The sequence below is a fragment of the Urocitellus parryii genome, chromosome 9 (genome assembly GCF_045843805.1).
Source record: "Urocitellus parryii isolate mUroPar1 chromosome 9, mUroPar1.hap1, whole genome shotgun sequence".
Classification (NCBI taxonomy): domain Eukaryota; kingdom Metazoa; phylum Chordata; class Mammalia; order Rodentia; family Sciuridae; genus Urocitellus; species Urocitellus parryii.
In genome coordinates this window covers 87,426,914-87,447,920 of record NC_135539.1, presented here as the reverse complement: position 1 = coordinate 87,447,920, position 21,007 = coordinate 87,426,914, and the positions used below count along the sequence as shown (strand labels likewise).

Genomic DNA, 21,007 nt, shown 5'->3' with positions numbered 1-21,007 from the left:
CCTCCAGATTCAATGCACATTATAGCTAAAAGTTCATTATCCCTTTCCTTCAGAGAACCTTCTACAGAATAAGAATCCTAAAATATACCACTATAAGCTCCTTGAAGGCAGAATCCTTTCTGTTTTCTATGCCCAGCACAGGGCCTGGCTCATCCCAACAGCAGCTAATACCTACTGAGAACTTATGATGTGCCAGGCCCTAGGCTAAGAATGTTTAAAGACATTTTCTCCTTTATATCTTGCAATAAATTATGAGATAGATACTGTCAACTGGCTTCTACAGATGAGGAAACTAACAACAATGATCAAATTACTGGATCAGGGTCATATATCAATTTGTGGCAGGTCTGTAGTTCAAATCCAGACAAACACAGACAATCTACCACCACAGCTTTAGTTTTAACCCCCATACTAAGTTGTCTCTCCTGGGCATAGGCATGGGAAAGCAGGGTTGCAAGGAGGAAGTCAGGGTGCAAGCAGGAGTTTTACATGATATTCCTCTTATTGAAGCCAGATTTAAAGATAGGTAGTTAGTGTAGCTAGATAAATAGGGTCTGATATTGAGCCTAATAAAGAAAATGGAGTTCATAAAGAAAAGTCCTATCTGAGCCTGGAAAATCAGAACTACACCTGGGAGATTGAAATGTGAATGTCCCCAAGGCCAGGGCCCATTCTAAAGAACTGTTAATGAAGCAGCTCCCAGCAAATAGGGAGGTGTTAATCAAATCACCCTAGACCCCCCACTCCCCCATTGGCCCACCTGTTTTCCACCTTTTGGCCTTCCCACCTGCAGCCCCCATCACAGGTAGGATAGAGGGAAATAAGCAAGAAAAGAGACAGAAATGTAGGAGGATAAAAGAAGACCTTAGATGTAAAAAGGAAAAGATCTCCCCATTCCACCATTGGACCTTTCTGATAACCTTCTTGGATGGGGAGGGGGGCGGGTCTTCTCTGCTTTAATAAAGCCTTTTACTTTCTACTCTAACACTTACCTCGGGTGTGCTTCTCTAGTGTTATACTTCAGCATTTGGGGAAGCAAGAACTCCTCACAGTAACCAGCCGTATCATTATTACCCAAGACCTACAACAATGGTTCCTAAGTGTGCAGAGAAGAGCTTATTAAAACAGACAGCTGATTCCTACCCATGAGGTCTAGGAAGAAAGTCAAGAATGTGCTTTGTAACAAGGCCCTAGATAGAATATATGTCTAGGGGCCACATTTTGAGAACCCTTGCCCTGGAGAACAGCATAATAACTGTGAAAATTTAAAAACAAACAAAAGCAACATTTTTAGTGTTTAATGAATCTGCAGCCATCTCTATCTTCCTATTTTTCATTTACTTACTTTCTTAATTTTATCAATGTATATGTATCCCAGATTAAATACTATATACTTATATTAATTATATTTATTTAGTCATATCTTTATATTGTTATTATAGAATCATCTGATTCTAAAAGATTGAGTATTATAACTGAACAAATAAAAATGTGTCAGTTCAACATTTTTTTTCTTAAAAAGAAACTACTTAGAAAACAATGTGCTTTATCAGGCGTGGGAAGGAAGCTCTATAATTGCACACATTTTGAACTCTTCAGGCAAGCATAATGGAAACACAATGGGCTACAGGTGTTCCTCTTTGAAAAAGAGAGGTACGTAAGATTTGTCTGAAGATGATAAAACTGTCAACACATTTTTGAGACCCTACCTTCTAGAAATTTTTAACATTTCTCTAAGGAATGTAAATTGTACTTGAGGCAATTTTAAAGTACATAAGATAGACTTTTCAGTGGAAAATTTTTTTAGCAAAAACCCAGAATATAAACTGAGATGAAAAGTGAACTTAGTGAAGATATTTCTGAAGAGAGGAAAGTATTTAAGGTCTCAAAAACGTCATGCTGTTTTTTGATGATGATAAAAGATTAAAGTTTGAAAAAAAGGGAAAAAAAGACAGTTAAAGGAGAGTTAACATAATTCCTCTATAATCTCAAATCATAACAGGCTCAACTGAAAAGCAGAGACCAATGGTGTCGCAGGCAAGCCCTGCAAATGTCCACTTTCTATACTGCTATAAAAGAAAATTCTTAGCAAGGTTCACCTTCCATTTTGTAAAAAAGAGCCTGAATTGTATGCTGTCTTTCATAGTGTTCCAAAAAGTATTTAATATGGTATCAGGACTTCCTGCCTAACCACAAACACCTATCAAAAAATAAAAAAAAAAAAATTTAAAAAGCACCAAAGTGATATTTAGAACTTTTCTTCATAACTTTTTAAAAAAATATATACAAGCTTAGGAATCTCTAAAAATAGCAATATTCGGGTTTGCATACATGTTAGGATGTTTATGCTTCTAATCACATTGTTCATCACTAATATTTTTAAATCTCTGAACTTAGAAAAAAATGAGTTTGTTTTTCTCATGCATCATTTAATTCATGTTAGATTTAGTTTTCCATGAAATTTACAAAAGTGGTTCAGTTGATGTGCCCTTTATCCAAATCTTGTAAAATGTCCATGTTCTTTCTGCACATATTCAATGTGTTTTAGATTTCTTAAAAATGCTAAAACAATAGTCACTGGTACCACAAACTTATGATAGTAAATAAAACAAATTCCTGCCATATGTGATGGCCAAGACTATTACAAAACCATATTTGACGCAAAGTTCATCCTTTATTATAGGAGAGTACTGCTATTTACTACATTTGAAATATATCATACAAACATCCTTTTACTATTTCCACCTGTGTTAAGATATTTTCTTAATCTCTATGATTTTTTTTCCTTTTTTGCATGTGGTTCAGAAACGTTTGATTATAACTAGTGAGATTTAAAGTTAGCTCAGTTGGAATTTATATTGTTGTTTTTGTTTTGACACTTTACTAGCAAGGATAAAGTGTATTGACGATTTGTATCCAGTTTTTTAGAAAGACTTTTTTTTTTTTTTTTTTTTTTTTTTTTTAGTGGTTGGGAGAAAGTAGAAATTCAGTTATACAGAGTTTAACCAATTTCCTCCCTGAAAAAGTCATAAAAGAGCACAACAAAGATATTTATATCAGAATGGCTTAGAATTATGCAAGAGGAAGAATGGCTTAATTAAGGAATAAGATTTGGGAGATATAAGGCAGGGATGGATCAGGGAACACACACACATTAATTAATGGGGAGCAAGGGTCACAATTTTTTCTCTACTGGATTATTCCTATCCAGCTACAAATATGCTTTTTATCCTACCATCTCCCACTTACAAACAAACAAAAAAACCTTAATCCACTCCCCTCCCCAGCTAAATGTCCTTTTGCTGAGGTTCTTTTCATGTACAAACTCTTCAAGAGAGTTGCCTCTACTTCCTCTGCTCCCATTTAATCAGGCATTTGTCCCTAACCACTCAACAGAAATTGCATTTGCCAAGACCTCCAAGATTGTAAATCCAAAAGTTAAAAACTCCTCTTCTTTATATTAGCACTAGCAGTATAGTTCTTCCCATATGCCCTCCTTCTCAAAGCCCTGTTTTTACTTGCTCCACCAGACTGTACCTTCTGACTCTCTCCCTGAATTATTATTTTTTTTTACTTCTCTCCTCTGGCTTACTCTGCTCCATCCACTTTAGCCACCATGCTAAATGCATTTCTCTCTCAGCCTTTGTACTTGCTGCTTCTTGTCTGGAATGTTCTTCCTCCAGATTTCAACTAGTTTATTCTCTAACTTCTTTCAGGTCCCTATACTTATTTCTCAGAGAAACACTGTCAGGCTAATTTATATAAAACAAACCACCTTCTATAGAACGCTGGCTTTCCTTGGCCTGTACTTTTATTTTTTTTGCAGGGCGCAGCATATATTTATTGGTGATCTGCTGCCATGATAATGAAAGCTCCATCAGGGTCGAGATATGTTTTTGTTCACACCTCCAGTTGTATGTTGAATGACTTCACTAAAGTATGTTGATAAGTCCTAAGTTTAGAGGGAAGAAGGCAGGGCAGTATTCAGGTTTCAGAGAAAGCAGAATGTGGTCCTGTGACTACACAGGAAAATGAAAATTTGAACTTCGTATCTGCCTCCTGTTTCCCAAGAATTGGCTCAGAATATTCAATCCTTAGAGAATGTACCTTAAGCTGGCAACACTGATTTCAGAATAGCCTAGCTCGGAGAACTTCTCTCAGAGCAAGGATGATGAAGGGTTAGGCACACTAGAAAGAACATAGCTAAAATATCAAGTGAAGCCCAGGCTGAACAGAAAGCTAAATGAATTCAAAAAGTTCAGGGACTCCAAAACAATTAAGAGAACTGAGAATATCATGTTGGGGAAATAGAAAACCTGGTAGCACTTGGTATCAACTATGAACAGTTGCTTCATACCAAAAGTATTAGAAGATTCTTTAAGTAGAAAAGGGGTTGAATTCATCTCTGTGTTTCTAGAGAAAGTAGAATTAGGGTTAGTGAGTATGTGGTTCAGTAAACCATACTGCCATTTATTCTATAATGTTTCACCCTTAGGGCCAAATGGTTTACAGAAGTCAGAACTTTCCCAATTTCCAACAGGAATATGGTATATAACATTACCAAAAGGGTCTTTTGTAGCATGGAATAATCAAACACATCACTATTTCTAAAGTAAGCAAATCAACACTCACACTAAGTGGGCTGAGTAAAAACAATGAACAGCCTCATGTTTAAACTGAATTCTGCTGATAGATAAGTTTGCTATAACCCTTATGAATAAACTTATGATTCCAGTGGTTTGGAGGTCTTCAAATTATAGACAGGAGATTATGACTTTGTATTATAAAATTATGAATAAAATTATTTTATGACTATTCTCCCAAAAGGTGGTGAACTCCATTATTCTTGTTAGAGATTTTATCAAATAATTAAGTAAAAATGGATAATCATTCTTAAAATTAGGAATTTGGATATGCATAATTCATTCTTAGCTTTTCTAAGATCAGCATTAGTATGTACATTTCTTTTCATAAGTGTTCAGAAAGAATAAAATAAATATTTTTGGAAGTCAATACATTTTCTTTTTACTGTAACCCACCAGTTTACTTATGGCCATATCCCTATTTCTCTTGGATAAGAGGTTGTGAGTGGCATTTGGTTCTCACTAGAGTGTCTGGAAAATCCTAGTGGATTGTAATTAGTGACAGAGTATGCTGTAGGTAACTTTATTTTCTTTACTAGCAACAGATGAAGTACAGATCTTTATAAAATAGGAGTCAGTTTAAGCTTTTCTCTCAATAACAGCTATTTCACTGACAGGTTTATATTCTTTCCTGAATGATTGTGTGATTTCCAGTAACTCCTCATCTATCCATTCATCTGTCCATCCATCCACCTGTCTGTCCTTGATACTAAAAGGAAATAGCTTTTCCTTCATTTTCTGTAATTTGTAACAATATTATCTAGCTTCTAGTTCCTGACTTTGTAATTTAAATAGACCTAGCTCCTCCTCTATGTTAAACTCCAAAGTCTGTTTTTCCATGCTCTGTTGATGGTTTTGATTAATGTTTAACTGAGTACATCAAAATAAATAAAGAGAGCCAAAGAGAAACAATCTTTGTCTTTTAAAGAACTGCAATACAACTCTGCCATAAATACAGATCTATAATCTAAGGGATTAGAAACCACATCTTAAAAAATGATGATGATCAGCAAGGGTTAGTTGAGTTGGTGAAGAAAACAAAACAGAACAAACCTACAAAAACTGCTATATTCACATTGAAGAAGGCATAGGGTTCCGTGGCAAGAACACTTTTGGCTTAGTTATAAATATTGAGTGGCAGATACAGATGCTAATAAACACAGATACAGACAATGACAGAGAATCTCATGTGATTTATAATCTCTGTGTTTTTCACCTTTTATTTTAAGCACTATTATTCTTCCTAATCAGTATATTTTATTAAGAATTGCTTTCTCTCTTCTTCTTTTCCAAGTTTTTCCTTACTATTTTACTCATGAAGAGAAAAACATTAGGTTCGTACATAACGATAACAGTAACTTAAAAATCAATGGTAGTATTCATGATATTGAGCACCAGTGATGAGCTATTCACTGGCTTGGAAATTGTGTACTTAATATCATTAATAGCTTCAATGTCATGTACTTTACAGATTGTTATTGCAATTGTACAAAATGGAAAGCTAAAACTGACTGAGATTAAGTAATTTCTCAAAGTTAAGAGCTTATAATTGATATTGCCTCAATTTATGCCTTGGAAAAACAATTGAGAAAGAATGGTTGAGCTGGGTGCGTGGCACATGTCTATAATCTCAGCCACTTGAAAGGCTGAGGAGGAGGATCACAAGTTCAAGACCAGCCTAGGGAACTTAGTGAAAACCTGAGTCAAAATAAAAGTGCTGGGGATACAAGCTCAAAAGTAGAATTGCCGCTGGGTTCAATTCCTAGTACAACAAAAAACAAACAAAAAAGAATGGTTGACAGAATAGAATTGTGTGGGATTTAGCTTCTATGAATTTTAGCATCAAATCCTTCTAATTAACACCAAGTTTATTGCATTGACAATAATATCAATATGTTAATGACTTTGACAACAACCCATGTTAACTGAGAAGTTTCTGTATGTAAGACTGTGCTAAATGTTTTGTACTTAGTAGCTAACATAATTAATATAGGAACTGGGTACTGTCAGAGCTTTCATTTTATAGATGGGGAAACAAACTGAGGTCAGAGAGGTAAATCAATGTGCCGAGGCTTATACAGATACTGTCAGAGATAGTCAAATCTAGCTCTTTTAAATTAAAAGACCATTCTTTTACTGACTATAATATTCAGCCTTTATAAACTGAAAACATTGAGAAAACTAATCAGAGGTCATGAGAAATAAACCCAAATACAAACTCCATACAGAATTACACCTTAAAATACTATATTCTGTCTTAAAAATAGCATTTGAGTTTAAGAATGCATTAATATTCATATCTAGTCTGACTTTTAAAATGAAAGTTTTTGAGCTATTTGTCAACATTGAAAATGTTCTCAACTGACAAAATACACCTTTTTTTCCCTTCTAACTATGCCTCATCTTATTTATCTCCCACATATTCTTGGAAAGCTTTGAAGTGACCAAATGGAATTTTATCAAAATTTCCAAAAATGTTCAATCCCCCATCCAAGGCTGTAAGAGTTTGCCTCTAGAGGTTAATTTTTAAAAATAATCTCATCTAATAAAATTAAGGTCTATCTGGATATACCTTTTGTCTGATATGCTTTATTTTTGCAAAATATGTATTATCTAGATCCATAATATTAATTAGAATATTCTAAAGATGAAAGACTTGGTTGTTTTCTCTTTCCTTTTTCTTTATGCAACAATTTTCAGAGGATCATCTCCAATACATTTTGGTAGCTTATATACTGTTCACATACATAATGATAATTATGATATTTTAAAGATTAGATAATTAGCACTTTACTTCCTTTTCCTTATTCAATATTTTTTTGAGGCTCAATTCCAATACATATTTTTTGGCAAATTAAAACTTCAAGGATGGGGATTCTCACCTTAAACATCCACTTCTAGCTATTTTAACTTAGAAATGAATGCCTATTTATGAGTATTCAACACATTAAGAGTACAAGTCTAAGCTGGCACACTGGTGCAGTAAATCTAGAAGATCGGGAGGCTAATGGCAGGAGGATCCCCACTTCAAAGACAGCTTTAACAACAGCGAGGCACTAAACAACTCAGTGAGACCCTGTCTCTAAATAAAATATGAAAAATGGCTGGGGCTGGGGCTCAGTGGTTGAATGCCCCTGAATTCAATCCCTGGTACTCCCACTCTCCCCTGCCCCGAAAAGAGTGAATGCCTATAATATAACTTAATTTGCAGTCTTTATCATTTTTCAATGTGATAACAGATGCAGCCCAATTTAGATGCTCATATCATAAAACAGACCTATTAATAGCACTTAAATATATAGAGCAAAATACTAAATCCTTAATGTAATTGCAAACATATTCTATTTCTTTAAAAAATAACACTGTGTTTCTATCATGTCTTATCACTGCGGGCTGCCTCCCCCTATTCCTACTACAGGCTTACCTTGATGAAATACTAAGTCAAGAACACCTTCTACTGCTCAGTAGTTCTGCTCTCCCATGTCTTATTTGCTAGAGACAAAGGTCATCTTTGGATTAATGGGAATTCAGGGGATCAGAACTCTCTCAGGGAACGAGCAGCCAGCACTCTAATGCAAGGTACTGCCTTTCCTCTAGGGAACATTCCAGTCAAGTCATTTCCCAGCTCAACCCCAGAACCACCCCAGGGGCAGAAGAACACAGTAAAGCCCAAGAAGAGATAGGGGTGACTACATGACGCCAAGCACTCCGCTCACAGCAAAACAGCTTTAGACTCAAGGCAACACAGCCCTAATTCTGTGCTCATCAACACGATTTAGTAAAATGTTAATATTTCTTTACAAATAGCCAGGAAGCTTAGATTTTCTTGTCTCTAAGGAACAGGGGACGTCTACTTCCTGACTGTGCACCAGCACAAGGATACAGGTATCTTTCCTCTCCAATCTTAGCTTTCCCTTTGCCAGCTCTAGCCATTAGCCAACTCCACACAATGCAAGGGGAGAGGCAGATCAGGCCAGGAGAGGTCTGCACACCCTTTGTGTAAAGATAGAAGTGGCAGCTCTCAGGATGATCCCCACTCTGTAGGCACAGCTGGATAGCTGTTTGGATAAACAGGACTTTATACAGCTCAGCATCAAGTTTTAAATCATTCAAGGAAGGACTTTGTAAGGAGACATACCAGTCTATCTCCAGAGGGAGATCAATGAGCTGTGGAGACATGTTGGCCCGAAACTCTTTCTTTCATAGAGATACAGTGTGTGACACTCGGGTGCCAGCTTAACTGCTACTCCTAAATGAAGGGATTGGCCTCTATAATCAATTGGAGGTGGAACATGGCCAAGGCCAAGTGGGAGAGCATGGAGACAACAGATGGATTTAAACGTTCATTTAAAATTACCAAGAAGATAAAATGACAGATAAAGTTGATTAAATAAACTTTTCAAACTTAGAAAGTCATTCAGAGTAGCAGGGATTCTCAGATTTTACTCGGGAAACAAAGACAAAATAAGTCAAAATAGGATACAATAACAAAATAAAAATACTCATGGGCTTCAAATAAGACAATATTAAAACATATTGAGCAGAAAAGCTGCTGGTATGTCTATATATTAATATTATTATTATGATTGAAAGCTTATGTGTTGTAATTTTAAGAGATTTATATGATGTTAGTAATTATACTAGATATAATTCTATTTTCATTTATTTGACTCTGAAAGATTAGTACTTCTAAAAATTCAAAATCATAGCTCCTAAAATACCAAAAACATTAGGGTATAAATTTGAAGTGATATATATGTTTGTGTGTAGTATATATAATGACATCTCTACATATATTACATATATATATACATATATATAGTAGTATATAAACTACACACACACATACACACACACACACATATATATATGTGTGTGTGTGTGTGTGTGTGTGGACTTTCAGTTATACAATGAATAAGTCTGGAGATAATGTACAGCATGGTGATATAGTTAATATGTACTATATATTTACAATTTGCTAAGCGAGTATACCTAAAGTATTATCACTACAAAAGAAGAAGTTAGCTAAGTGAGGTGATGGATATAGCAGTCATTTTACAATGTATACATATATGCAAACATCATGTTTTAAACATAATATATTAATATATAATTTTTATTTGTCAATTATGCCTCAATAAAGTTGGGAAAATTATATATAAAATAATTTAGATGATGATGACTTAAAGTTTACTTTAAGGAGGAAAAAAATATGAATATCTTTCCACATGAACTAAAGAACCCAAGCCATGTGATATTGATTTGCCACGGCTATAGTTCAATTGATGACACTTATATTGACTAGAAATGTCAATACCCAAGACCATGTTGTATTTCTACAGCCAGTTCCTCAGCATTAGCATGATTAATCTTCATTGAGTGTCCACTGGCTACTAAGCCCTATATAAAGTCTTTTTCCTGTCCCTGCCTTCCTCAAAAAATTCTCCTTTCTATGAGATCAAAATTCTTCTAATGACCTAATAGCTGTTGAGACATCCCATTTCTAACCATAATTGTATAATAAACAGAAGCAAGCCCTTCAAGCAGCACCCAGGTCTAAAGACCAGTGAAGGTGAGTCCCTGTCAATAACTAAGGATGGCCCTGGGAAGGCCAAAGAAGGGACTACGTAGTGACAGGGATTTCCAACATATGTCCAAAGTATGTTAGTCCACTTTCTGTTAATGTAAAAGCAAAACAAAGCAAAATCTGAAATGATCAATTTAAAAAGAAAAAAGTTTTTTTTTTTTTTTTTTTTGAGGTTTGAGTCCAGACTGGTTGGCCCCATGGTAGCACATTATGGTAGGAGCACATGGAGAAATGAAAGAGAAAAGAAGAAGGGGATCCCACTATCCCTTTTAAAGGCATACCCTACATGACCTACATCCTCCCACAAGGCTCCACCTCTGAAAGATTCTACCACTTCCCAATAGTCCCACACTGGGAACCAAGAATTTAACATATGAGCCTTTGAGGGGCATTTAAAATCCAAACTATAGTAGAGACAAAGGTATGGAAGTTCCATTAAATAGGAGAAAAAGATACAAGTCTTTACCCCACAGCAACACAGATTCCTTTCCCTTTTACTTTTATTCATTGTAATCATTTTTACTACAACCTACTCTGGTTTTCTAAGTAGTTACCCTTTCTATTAGAAATAGTCTATAAGAAAACTTAAAAAAAAAACTTTCTCCTTTTGTGTAGATCAGATTTTATTGGCAACACATGAATAATTTCAAAATGACACAAATACACACACACACACACACACACACATATTCATACAAAATACTTTTTTCATTTAGAATGACAGATTTCCTGAAATGAGTTTATGCAGGGAAAGCACTGGGTCATAGCATCACTGAAGAGTAAAGCTATCATAAATTACTAATTGCATTCACAAAGATCGTTTTGATTTCAGAATGAGCTATGTGATTTCTTTTCATTCTTTCTTTTCTTACAAATTTTCCCAGCAAATTTATCTCCTAAAAATTGATTTATTTAGCTAATATTCATATAAATTTTTAAAACATCTGCTTTCCTTGAGAACATACAGAACTACATGGGCAAGGGGAAATGGCAAGAGTGTGCCAGGTATGGAGAAGAAGAACTGGTGTAGGATTCCAAAACTGAACCATCTACATGGAAATCACTGAAGGCTGACCTTATGTTCAACTATGGCCCCATTTATGTTTACAAATCTAATGTGAGAATTCTATTTATTTTCCTTCTTGAAAACAGTATTATTGATGTATTAACATACTATACAATCAGACATTTATAGTGAACATTTTTAGTATATTTATAGGATTATGCAAAACCCTCTGATCCATACCCCCCCCCCGAAAGAGATTTCATTAGCAGCCACTCCCCATTTCTCTTTCCCAGTTCCCAAAGATTGACAAGGACTGAGTACTTTTTAACCATTTGTATTTGCCCATTCTTGACATTTAATATAAGTTAAATCATTTGAGCTGTAGTCTTTTGTGGCAGGCTTCTTTCACTCAGTACATTTTCAAGGTTCATCCACATTGAAAATTATATATCAGTACTTCACTTATTTTTAATTGCTGAATAGTCATTATATAGTATACTACACTTTGTTTGGATATACCTTATTGTGTTTTCCCATTCATTAGATGATGAGCATATGAATTGTTTTCATTTTTGAATTTTATAAATAATGCCATTATGAACATTTGTGTATAAGCTTTTGTATGGATATGTTTTCATTTCTCTAAGGCATATATCTAGAAGGGAATTGATGGGGCACATGGTAATTCCATGTTTAACTTTTTGAGGAACTGCCTGTTTTCCAAAGTGGTTGCACTATTTTACACTCCTACTAGCAATGTGTATCAGAGTTCCATATACCTCCCCATCATCCTCAAATCTTGTTATTTTCTAGTTTGTTTTTTAAACTATCCTAGTGAACATGAAGTTTCCCTCCACCCCCAGGTGGGTGTGGGGTATCAGAGATTGAACTCAGGAGCATTCAACCACTGAGCCGCATCCCCAGCCCTATTTTGTGTTTATTTAGAGACAGGGTCTCACTGAGTTGCTTAGCACCTCACCATTGCTAAGGCTGGCTTTGAACTTGCAGTTCTTCTGTCTCAGCCTCCTGAGCTGCTGGGATTACAGGCACGCTCCACCAGGCCCAGCTGAACATAAAGTTTATTTCACTGTGGTTTTGATTTGTACTTCTTTGATGGCTAATAATGTACAGTATCTTTTAATATTAAGTACAGCAATTCTATCTACTTTCTTAAAACTTTCTAGACTTTCTCTCCCAAAATACTCAGAGATTGCTTTTTTTCTTTTCTATACTGACATGTACATTCTGAAAATGTCTTAATCCTGACGTGCACTCTTGATACCCCCATCCCACAACTGCCCCTGACACATGCACTCAGCACACACTTTCATTGATTATTACTTTTACATTTGAGTTTGATGGCTAAATCCTAGTTGCTTCTAAGGCTTAACCAGAGTTCAGCAGACAAAACCAAATGAGCTAACTGCTGTTTGTCAAATAAAATAATTTCAACATGTGCTGAACTAACACCTGTCATTAGCTCAACCCTGTTTCAGAGACCAATATGGACAACATGGTAGAGACCATCTTGTCTCTCATAACTAATTTCTGATGATCTATTTATTTACCTTGAGGCTCCTCATTTTTAAGTAAGAAACACTTTCCATTTCTTTAAATTTCTCTAAAATTTCACTCCCAATAATGGGATTGGGGTGCTAAGAGTGAAGTCCTGAAGCAGAACAGGAGGAGGGATTCACTGCTTTGAAATTCCTCTGCCTGAAGGGGTTGAAGTTAGTATGGAGAAATTGTGACACTGAACTATGGGGAGCATTTGCTTTGCTGTGTTTTCTATTATCTTAAAAATAAGACCTTTTCTCCAGGCAGAAATCCACACAAACCTAAGAATTTAGAACTGATATTATATAAATCCAAGAGATCTAGTCATCTTCCTCTGATTATTATCATTAAATTGCTTGAAATTATTCTAAAGAAATTTTAAATTTACCTCTTAAAAATAACATCTTCTAGGACATCTTTAAAGCCCATATAAACTACATGATGTTATTTTTAAAGGGGTACTTTTAAAGATCTTTTCTCCAGGAAGTATATTTTGGTCCAAGATAGTTCTACTATAAATTTTGCTAAGTCCTCAAAAAGATATTTTTAGCAAATGCGGAAGGAAAATTAAGAATTTTTGAGGAGGAATTAAGAATTAAGAAACTTACAAGCTTCTACACACTCACTAAATGATGTGACAATGCTTACATTTTTACCAAGGCAAAAATATCTTTGGACAAGCTATTTTCTTGGGTGTTGGTCTCAAATTCCCTGCTGGGTACTTTAACTAGAACTACGGCCTCTTTTTAACATAAGGATTTCTTTTACTTTCCTTCCCTTGTTTCTTTTTTACGTTGTGCTGGGGATTAAACCAAGAGTCATGAGCTTGCTAGGCAAGTGCTTGACCACTGAACCCCAGCCCTAGCCCCACAGCTTATTATTATTACTTTTCTTTCTTTCTTTTTTTTTTTTTTTTTTGCAATGCTGAAGATAAAAATCCTGAGGTTTTTTTGAAGAATATTTTCTAAAGCTTAAAAATCATTTCTTGGTCAGGCATGGTGGCCAAGTAACATAATCCCAGTAACAAAAGGGAGCTGAGGCAGGAGGATCACGCCTTAGTAACCCTGACACAAAATTTAAAAAAAAAGAAAGAAAAAGAAAAAAGGAGTTGGGAGTATAGCTCAGTGGTAAAGTGCTCCTAGGTTCAATCCCCAGTACCACTAAAAATAAAAAAATTATTGGAATATGTCAAGATAAAGAAGCAAACACAAAGTTCTTTCTCATCTAAACTCCACCTTAGGATTTTTTTTTTCCTTTTAAGATAAGTTGTACAAAGTGAATTTCTTAATATCTAGGGTTTCAGATCTTTCTATAACATCAGTTTTTAAAAAAGCATTTTAGGAGATGAAAAAAGAAGCTTGCTCTCTTGATCTCCAATGTTCTAATTAACATTCACTTGTCAGTATCTGAACTAACATTTCAAATTTTCTGATCCCAAACCAGTCCATTCAGGAATGTGGGAATAGCAAGTTTGTGTGAATATTATTCCAAAATGTATCCCAAATATACCCTTTCTATGGTCTCTATTAGCTTACTCTAGTCTAGAATGCATACCTTTCACCTGGGCTACTACCACTCTCCAGTCTTCTATACATGTGGCAAACAACCATCTCCTCATTCCATGAATCAAATCAGGTCAGGCATTCCCTTGCTAAAAAACATACTGGATAGTTTCCTAGTGGATGAGCAACAAAAATCAACCTGTGTGATTTATAAGGGCCTGAGTGATCAGGAGCTGGCCTATTTCATCCACTTCATCTCATGGTCCATCTCTTGGAAAGCACTCAATCTTTTCTGCCCTATAGCTTTGAACAACCTTTTTAAATGAAGCTCTTCCAATTGATTCTTAAAAAAAAAAAAAAAAAAATTACTTGATGTTTATTCTTCAAACTGCAATTTAAACATGGGCATAGTTTTTTATGATTTGCTTTTCTAATTAGAGGGTAAGACCCACATTGCCAGAAACCTTGCTGAGCACCTAGTAGGGCATAAATAATTGGTGAATGAATTGCCTATTATGCATTAATGCAATTAATTACTCCTATTCATGAATGCAAATGAGATGTCCCACACATTCTCAGCCTCCATTTGCTACTACTTAACTGTCTAGTTTGTCAATTGTCCTGCCAAAGCTTCAGTTATAGAAAGTTGGCCCTGGGAAAAGTATTTATTTTATGGGTCATTTCTCTGGAAATCGGTATCTGAATGAAAAGGGTAAATGGTGGCCAAAGTCATTTATCAGTGTAAGGCAACAACACTAAATAGCACTCCAACAGGGAATTTCACTTAGATATCCAACAAATACGTTATTATGTAAGAATAATTCTTTCCTTATCTCTATTCTTCAAATTTATTCTCAATTGCTTTGAAAATGGTCCCTTCCTTGTTAAACTTATCCTGATAACATATATAAATCTGAACATATAACTCAGTTGAGCCCAAATTATGAAAATAGGAATGTTAATATGGCATGAGGCATTCTTCAATGTAATGTCCTTCTAAGGACATTCAAATAATTTTCTCCATGTGCTTATGCAATTTGAGGAGTAGCATCCTTTCTCTTGGTTCATCAAAGACTATCTGCCTTAAAGCAATTAAGTTAAATTAAATTAGACAACACTTTAAACATAACTCTGACTGATGTCACATTTACTTTTTAAATGAATCTATTTATTAAATAAATATTAAAATGTCAAGATGATTAAAAATAAAATTATGGTAGGCCACACTATGCATTATAAGGTTTGGAGAACAATTGCTAGAGCCAGGTTTTCTTGCCTAAAATGTCCTTAACCTCTCTGAACTGCCTCTGACAATCCTACATTAGCTCTAAGCTACATGTCAAAAGTCCTCTGGGTAGAATTAACAACCCCCTTTTTCTTTCTCCCCAACACATTACACATCAGCAGCTAGACTATTAGATGGAGGCAGATGAGACCTTCTTCAAATGGGCTTGAATGTCTTGGTGCCTAGTAGATTTCAGTATGGAATGAGTGAATATGTAATCTCATGTACTACATAGATGAACACTCTGTCCAAGAATTGAGTTCAACTTACAATGAAGCTTAACTGAGAAGTGAAGTTGTTCTAGGAGCCTTGCCCTCTTCTCCTAGGACCTGGCTCACAGCTTCTTACTCAGAGTAAAAACTTATATATATCATCAATCTATTGGAACCTCTTTCTTCTAATTAAAACAAGCTGTCTCCATTCCACAGGGCCTCGTTAACGGTAAAGTGACATTAATGCTAACATTTTCCTAAAAACAGGAGACTAGGATTGCCAAGTTCCTTACATATTACAACTATGCTCTGTGAGACCAGCAATGAGATGCTTGGCAGAGTGAATGTTAGTTTACTCCCATCTTCTAGTAAAAATAGTCAAATAGAATTTTTTTTTTAAAAAGTTAATTTTCATGTTGTTCAGTGAAGACATGTCTGGATCTTTAAAAAGGAGGATTTCTTATTAGCAATTCTGTTTGCATACTTGCAAGCTGGTGAAAAAACACTTTTTTTTTGGACTTATGACAAAAGACCAATGGGTTAGTTGTTCTAAGCATTAGAAATGGATTCCATTGTATCAATCACACAGTGTAAATATGGAGGTATTAGTTATACTACCATTTCCATATAAAAGTTTACTCTTGGACTCAGAACCAAGACATTTTATATAGCCAGGAAAGTAACTGAGTCACAATAATACCTTGTATTTATAGACTATGTTCTTAAAATACTTATCAGTATGCCACTTGTCTTATCAGTTTATCACATCATATTGTAGGGAGCCATGATTGGGATTTCATTTATATTAAATGATGGAGAAACAGCCACTGATCACCTAGCACATAGATACTGCACTATATACATTACCACATTATCTTATTTGGTCTACATAACACCATTGAGACAGGTTTTATCACCCAATTTTGCAGATTAGAAAACAATGATTCTTGGAGGATAAATGCCTTTTTATGATTTTGGAGCTAGCAATTAGGGCAACTAAAAAAGTCCTCATTTTTTTTTCTAAACTAACCTACAAGAAAAGAGCAGATTTATTTAATATGAATGTGTAGGAATTCACCATTTTAAGAAATAGATCAACTAAATCATACAAGTTACCAGGACAAAGCCAGAAAATACAGAGTTTCTACCACTCTATAACCAGACACCAATTAGGAAAAACAGGATAAGGAAAATGATTACAGGATTTAACCCTTAAAGATATTATTTAATCTATAAATATCAAATTAAAGCAAGGAAAACTTCATCAGGAAAGAAGTTTTCAAGGACACCACTAATATTTTTCAGGTTATATCCACCATGGTAAGATATTTTGATAACTATAAGGGTTACTTTTACAGGCTTGGTAAGTTAGGGCAGTAGATTATTGTTTACTTTTACAGGGGAAACAGCTCTTTCTTCACTCCAATGATACTGCTATGGAGAAAATTACCAATCATGGTAATTAGTTTGTGAACTGCTGAGATGGGTCTCCCACTCCAGGGCCACTGTGGCAGATCCAAAGACGAACAAAAGTCATTTGGAGTTAACCTCTGGGATTTTGTTTAGATGAAGTTGAACAGTAGTCTGTGCTCTTGGGTTGTGAGAATGTAAGCTGTGGTGAGTCCACTCTGAAAAGGACAGCCTGGCTTGAAAGTTGAGGTAACCCGGGAGAGTAGGAGGTAGAAAGAGGGAGATAGAAGTGGGGTAAGAGACAGAAATGAGAGAGAGAGAGAGAGAGAGAGAGAGAGAGAGAGAGAGAGAGAGAGAGAAAGAGAAAGAAGAAGAAGAGGAGGAGGAGGAGGAGGAGGAGGAGGAGGAGGAGGAAAAAGAGAAAGAAAGAACAAAGAGTAAAGAAAAAGAGGAAGAGAAGGAAGAATAGAGACAGAAAGAACATTTTAAAAAGACACAGAGCAAAAGAGAGGTGCAGACACACCCACCTATCCCACTGACTGCAAGTTGAATCTGCATTCCATAGGCAGGTTTTCATCCCTGCACTTCTGTGGTTTGAGTGTCTAAGTCTTTCTTTTTGCTTAAGATATTGGCAGTGATATTTTTATTACCAACAATAATCAACATGTGAGAAAACATGCTTATTATTTTAGCAGGCTAAGTTCTTATTTCCGTGTTCATGTCAAAGACAATGATGTAACAAGTCAAATCAGCAAATATTTATAGAGACACTAGGAGAGGAAAGGTGGTATAGATAAGTGACAAGTGACAGCTATACCAGAATTGAGGACCAGCTTGCTGGGAAATAAACACCAAAATGCAAACATTAAAAAGAAAAAAAGGGAAAAAAAGTATAAAATATAGATATAGTGTTAGTAAAGGATAAGCCATTAAAGCAAAATATGCTGATAATAGATATTATAGTGGTACAGTGGAGGGAAATAAAAAGTTAGGGGACAACATCATTTTTAAGTATCTGTAATTCTACTTGAGATTCTATTCACATGAGGGTGACTTGATGAGAAGTTTCCCACACTAAACTGGCCACACCCTCATTTCCCATCCATGCCCCTCCCAGGGCCCTCAAAGCATTCCTGAAATACCCATCCATTTACTACAGAAAATAGGGTGGAAAAAGGGCACACCCAGAGGGTGTGCAGTTGGGCAGTCACTTGGGTTTCAACTCACAAAAGGGTTCTGGGCTTGGTTTAATGCCTTGCTGTCTTGAAGTTGTTAATTACTGAACAAGGGATCTGGCATTTTTGTTTTACATTGTTCCCTAGAATTTATGTAGGTGGTCCTGCACTAAAGAAAGGAACAGAGTTGTTCCTTTCAGATGAATGACTTTGCTCTTCAGAAGAGTTGGTTATCATTTGCTAAGAGGTATAACAAATGTCAGAAGTCAAAAGATGAGCAGCGTTCTCTCACCTGCCGTGTATTCCCTTTGAGCCATTTATTAAAAGCATATGATTCAGTAAAATTAGAATCTGTAGTGAAGAGTACTTGTATTCTGCCAATTCACAATATTGCCAAAATCAAAGTAGGGTCACCAACCTGAGTCCAAGAGCCGCACAGCATGAAAGAGACACCACAAGCACCAAGAAGCATAAAAAAGATCTGGTTGGTGTTAGAAAGTTGAGGAAAAGCTTATTTCAGGCATGTCAAATATATATTATCCCATAGAAATAGGATTGTTGCTGATAATATAGTATCTCACAAAGCCACATTGGTTGAGACTGAGTATGCCTAGTAGCTGTGCATCTGACTCAGTCTCAACATTTTCTCCCAGGAGGCATCTCACCAGTTTTTATGTTCGGCATGGTGGTAGAGGTAAGAGCCATGAAGAGATTGCTCCTGTCCTTGTTTACCTGATGTGTATCAGGGCAGCTATTCTTGTACTTATTTCTGTCTCTTTGATGCCTAAATCATACCACCTCTGCTGTCACAATACTGTCATTACAGTATTAAGGTCTCTAATCCTAGACATGATGCAAATATTCATGCCAGGTGAAATGCTACTTTTTCCCATCGTCAATGTTTGTGTGAGTGAGTTTCAGATCCTTTTCTAGGGCAGTAAGTTTAGGTTAGGGATGAAAGAAGGGAAGCTGTGTGCGATATGCTAAGGTTACAAATGCTTCTTTTTTTAAAAAAAAAGTTTCTCCCTTACAATTTTCTAACCTGAGCAAGCTTTTCTCTTTTTTTTTTTTAAGTAGAAAAATCACTTATTACATGACTGAATCTGAAAGAAAGTAAAAATGATTCAAATGCGTCTATTTTAAAGCATTATTTATTAAACTACTAACATCTCAACTTTTAAGCTGACTCCTACTGATGCATTTTGAGATTGAAGCTCATTATGTTTAGAATGACATTTAAAGTGTTTTCCTAGGGCTGTAGCTCAGTGGTATAGCACTTGCCTAGCATGTGTGAGACACTGGGTTCAATTCTCAGCACCACATAAAAATAAATACAATAAAGGTCAATTGACAAATAATAATAATAATAATAATAATAATAATAATAATAATAAGTTTTGTTTTTGTCCAGACTGCTTTTTTCCCATCTGCTATTCACAGGGGTAGAGTTTCTCCTATGACAAATCTATGAATCTGAGAAATTATAGTCATGTGCTATATAACACTTCAGTCAGTAACTTATGGTATATATGACAATGATCCCAAAGAAGTAAATCACCTGGAGATGCCATGGCCACGTAAGTTTATTTAAACACAGTTTGTGATGTTCGCACAACCATGAAATCACCCAGCAATTTATTTCTCAGCACATGTCCCCATTGTTAAGAGACATGTGACTTCGATCATAGGCGTGGGCACAGGTCTGGCATTTTCTACATGCTCAATAAACATTAGCAATTATTTCACCTGATTTAAGGAGATACCAAAACCTATGCTGACATCGGGTTTCATATGGAAGCAGACTAAAATAAAGACAGTAAGCAGAAAATTGGAATTTTGTGGTAGTGATGAACCAAGTCTCTCAGGATGTATGTTTTCTAAAGCTCTAAAGCAAAGTCATTGTTACTGCAGGGATGTTAGGAAGTACACTAATTTGTTCGGTATTAGGCTTTGCTTTATAGTGTGGATTAAGTTTCCCTTTCATTTCCCACTAGACCCAGTTATTTAGGGAGGCTGAGCTGGGAGGGCTAGCTTTCTTCATGGCTTAATATTTAATACCCCTCTGTGGAATTTCATAATCACAAAGACATTGTTTCATATACTTAACAGGAGAAATTTTCCTTCATTCCTGAGAAGATTTATTTTAGGAAATGTGATGCAATTCCACAAGAATCTTGAAAGACCTTGTTAAAAACTATTGATCATCGGTGTTTCTTGGTGACATTTGGATAAGAATGGTGAGACTGACAATATCCTGTGTGTTTGATCAAAAACAAACAGAAAAACTATTCCTTTTATCTTGATATCCCTTGCTATCCTGTTCAGTGGTAAGTGGGTTTATGATCCCAGTGGGGTTATTTGACCCTTCTTACATGGTTTGTTTGCTTGTGTGTGTGTGTGTGTGTGTGTGTGTGTGTCTGTTTTCACGACAAAAATTGTTTTACCAGATAGTGGTCCCTTCAAACTGACCCTACCCCCAGCTATTCTCTATAGTGTCACAGCCTAGGGCTGACTCTTATTATTAAAACTCCAAATTCTGCCAAATGTCAGCACCCTTTTAGACTTGCTGCCCCAGGCTGAGGGTCATCTAATTTTTCATTCAGGCCATGAATGTTGGCAACTCCAGTGGT

At 35.6% G+C, this 21,007-nt stretch overlaps 1 protein-coding gene across 2 annotated transcripts in view; it reads right to left on the bottom strand.

Moving 5' to 3' along the window:
• The window catches only part of Fmn2 (formin 2), a 341,897-nt gene that overhangs the window by 11,051 nt on the left and 309,839 nt on the right, over nt 1-21,007 (bottom strand). The gene's annotated exons all lie outside the window — the stretch shown is intronic.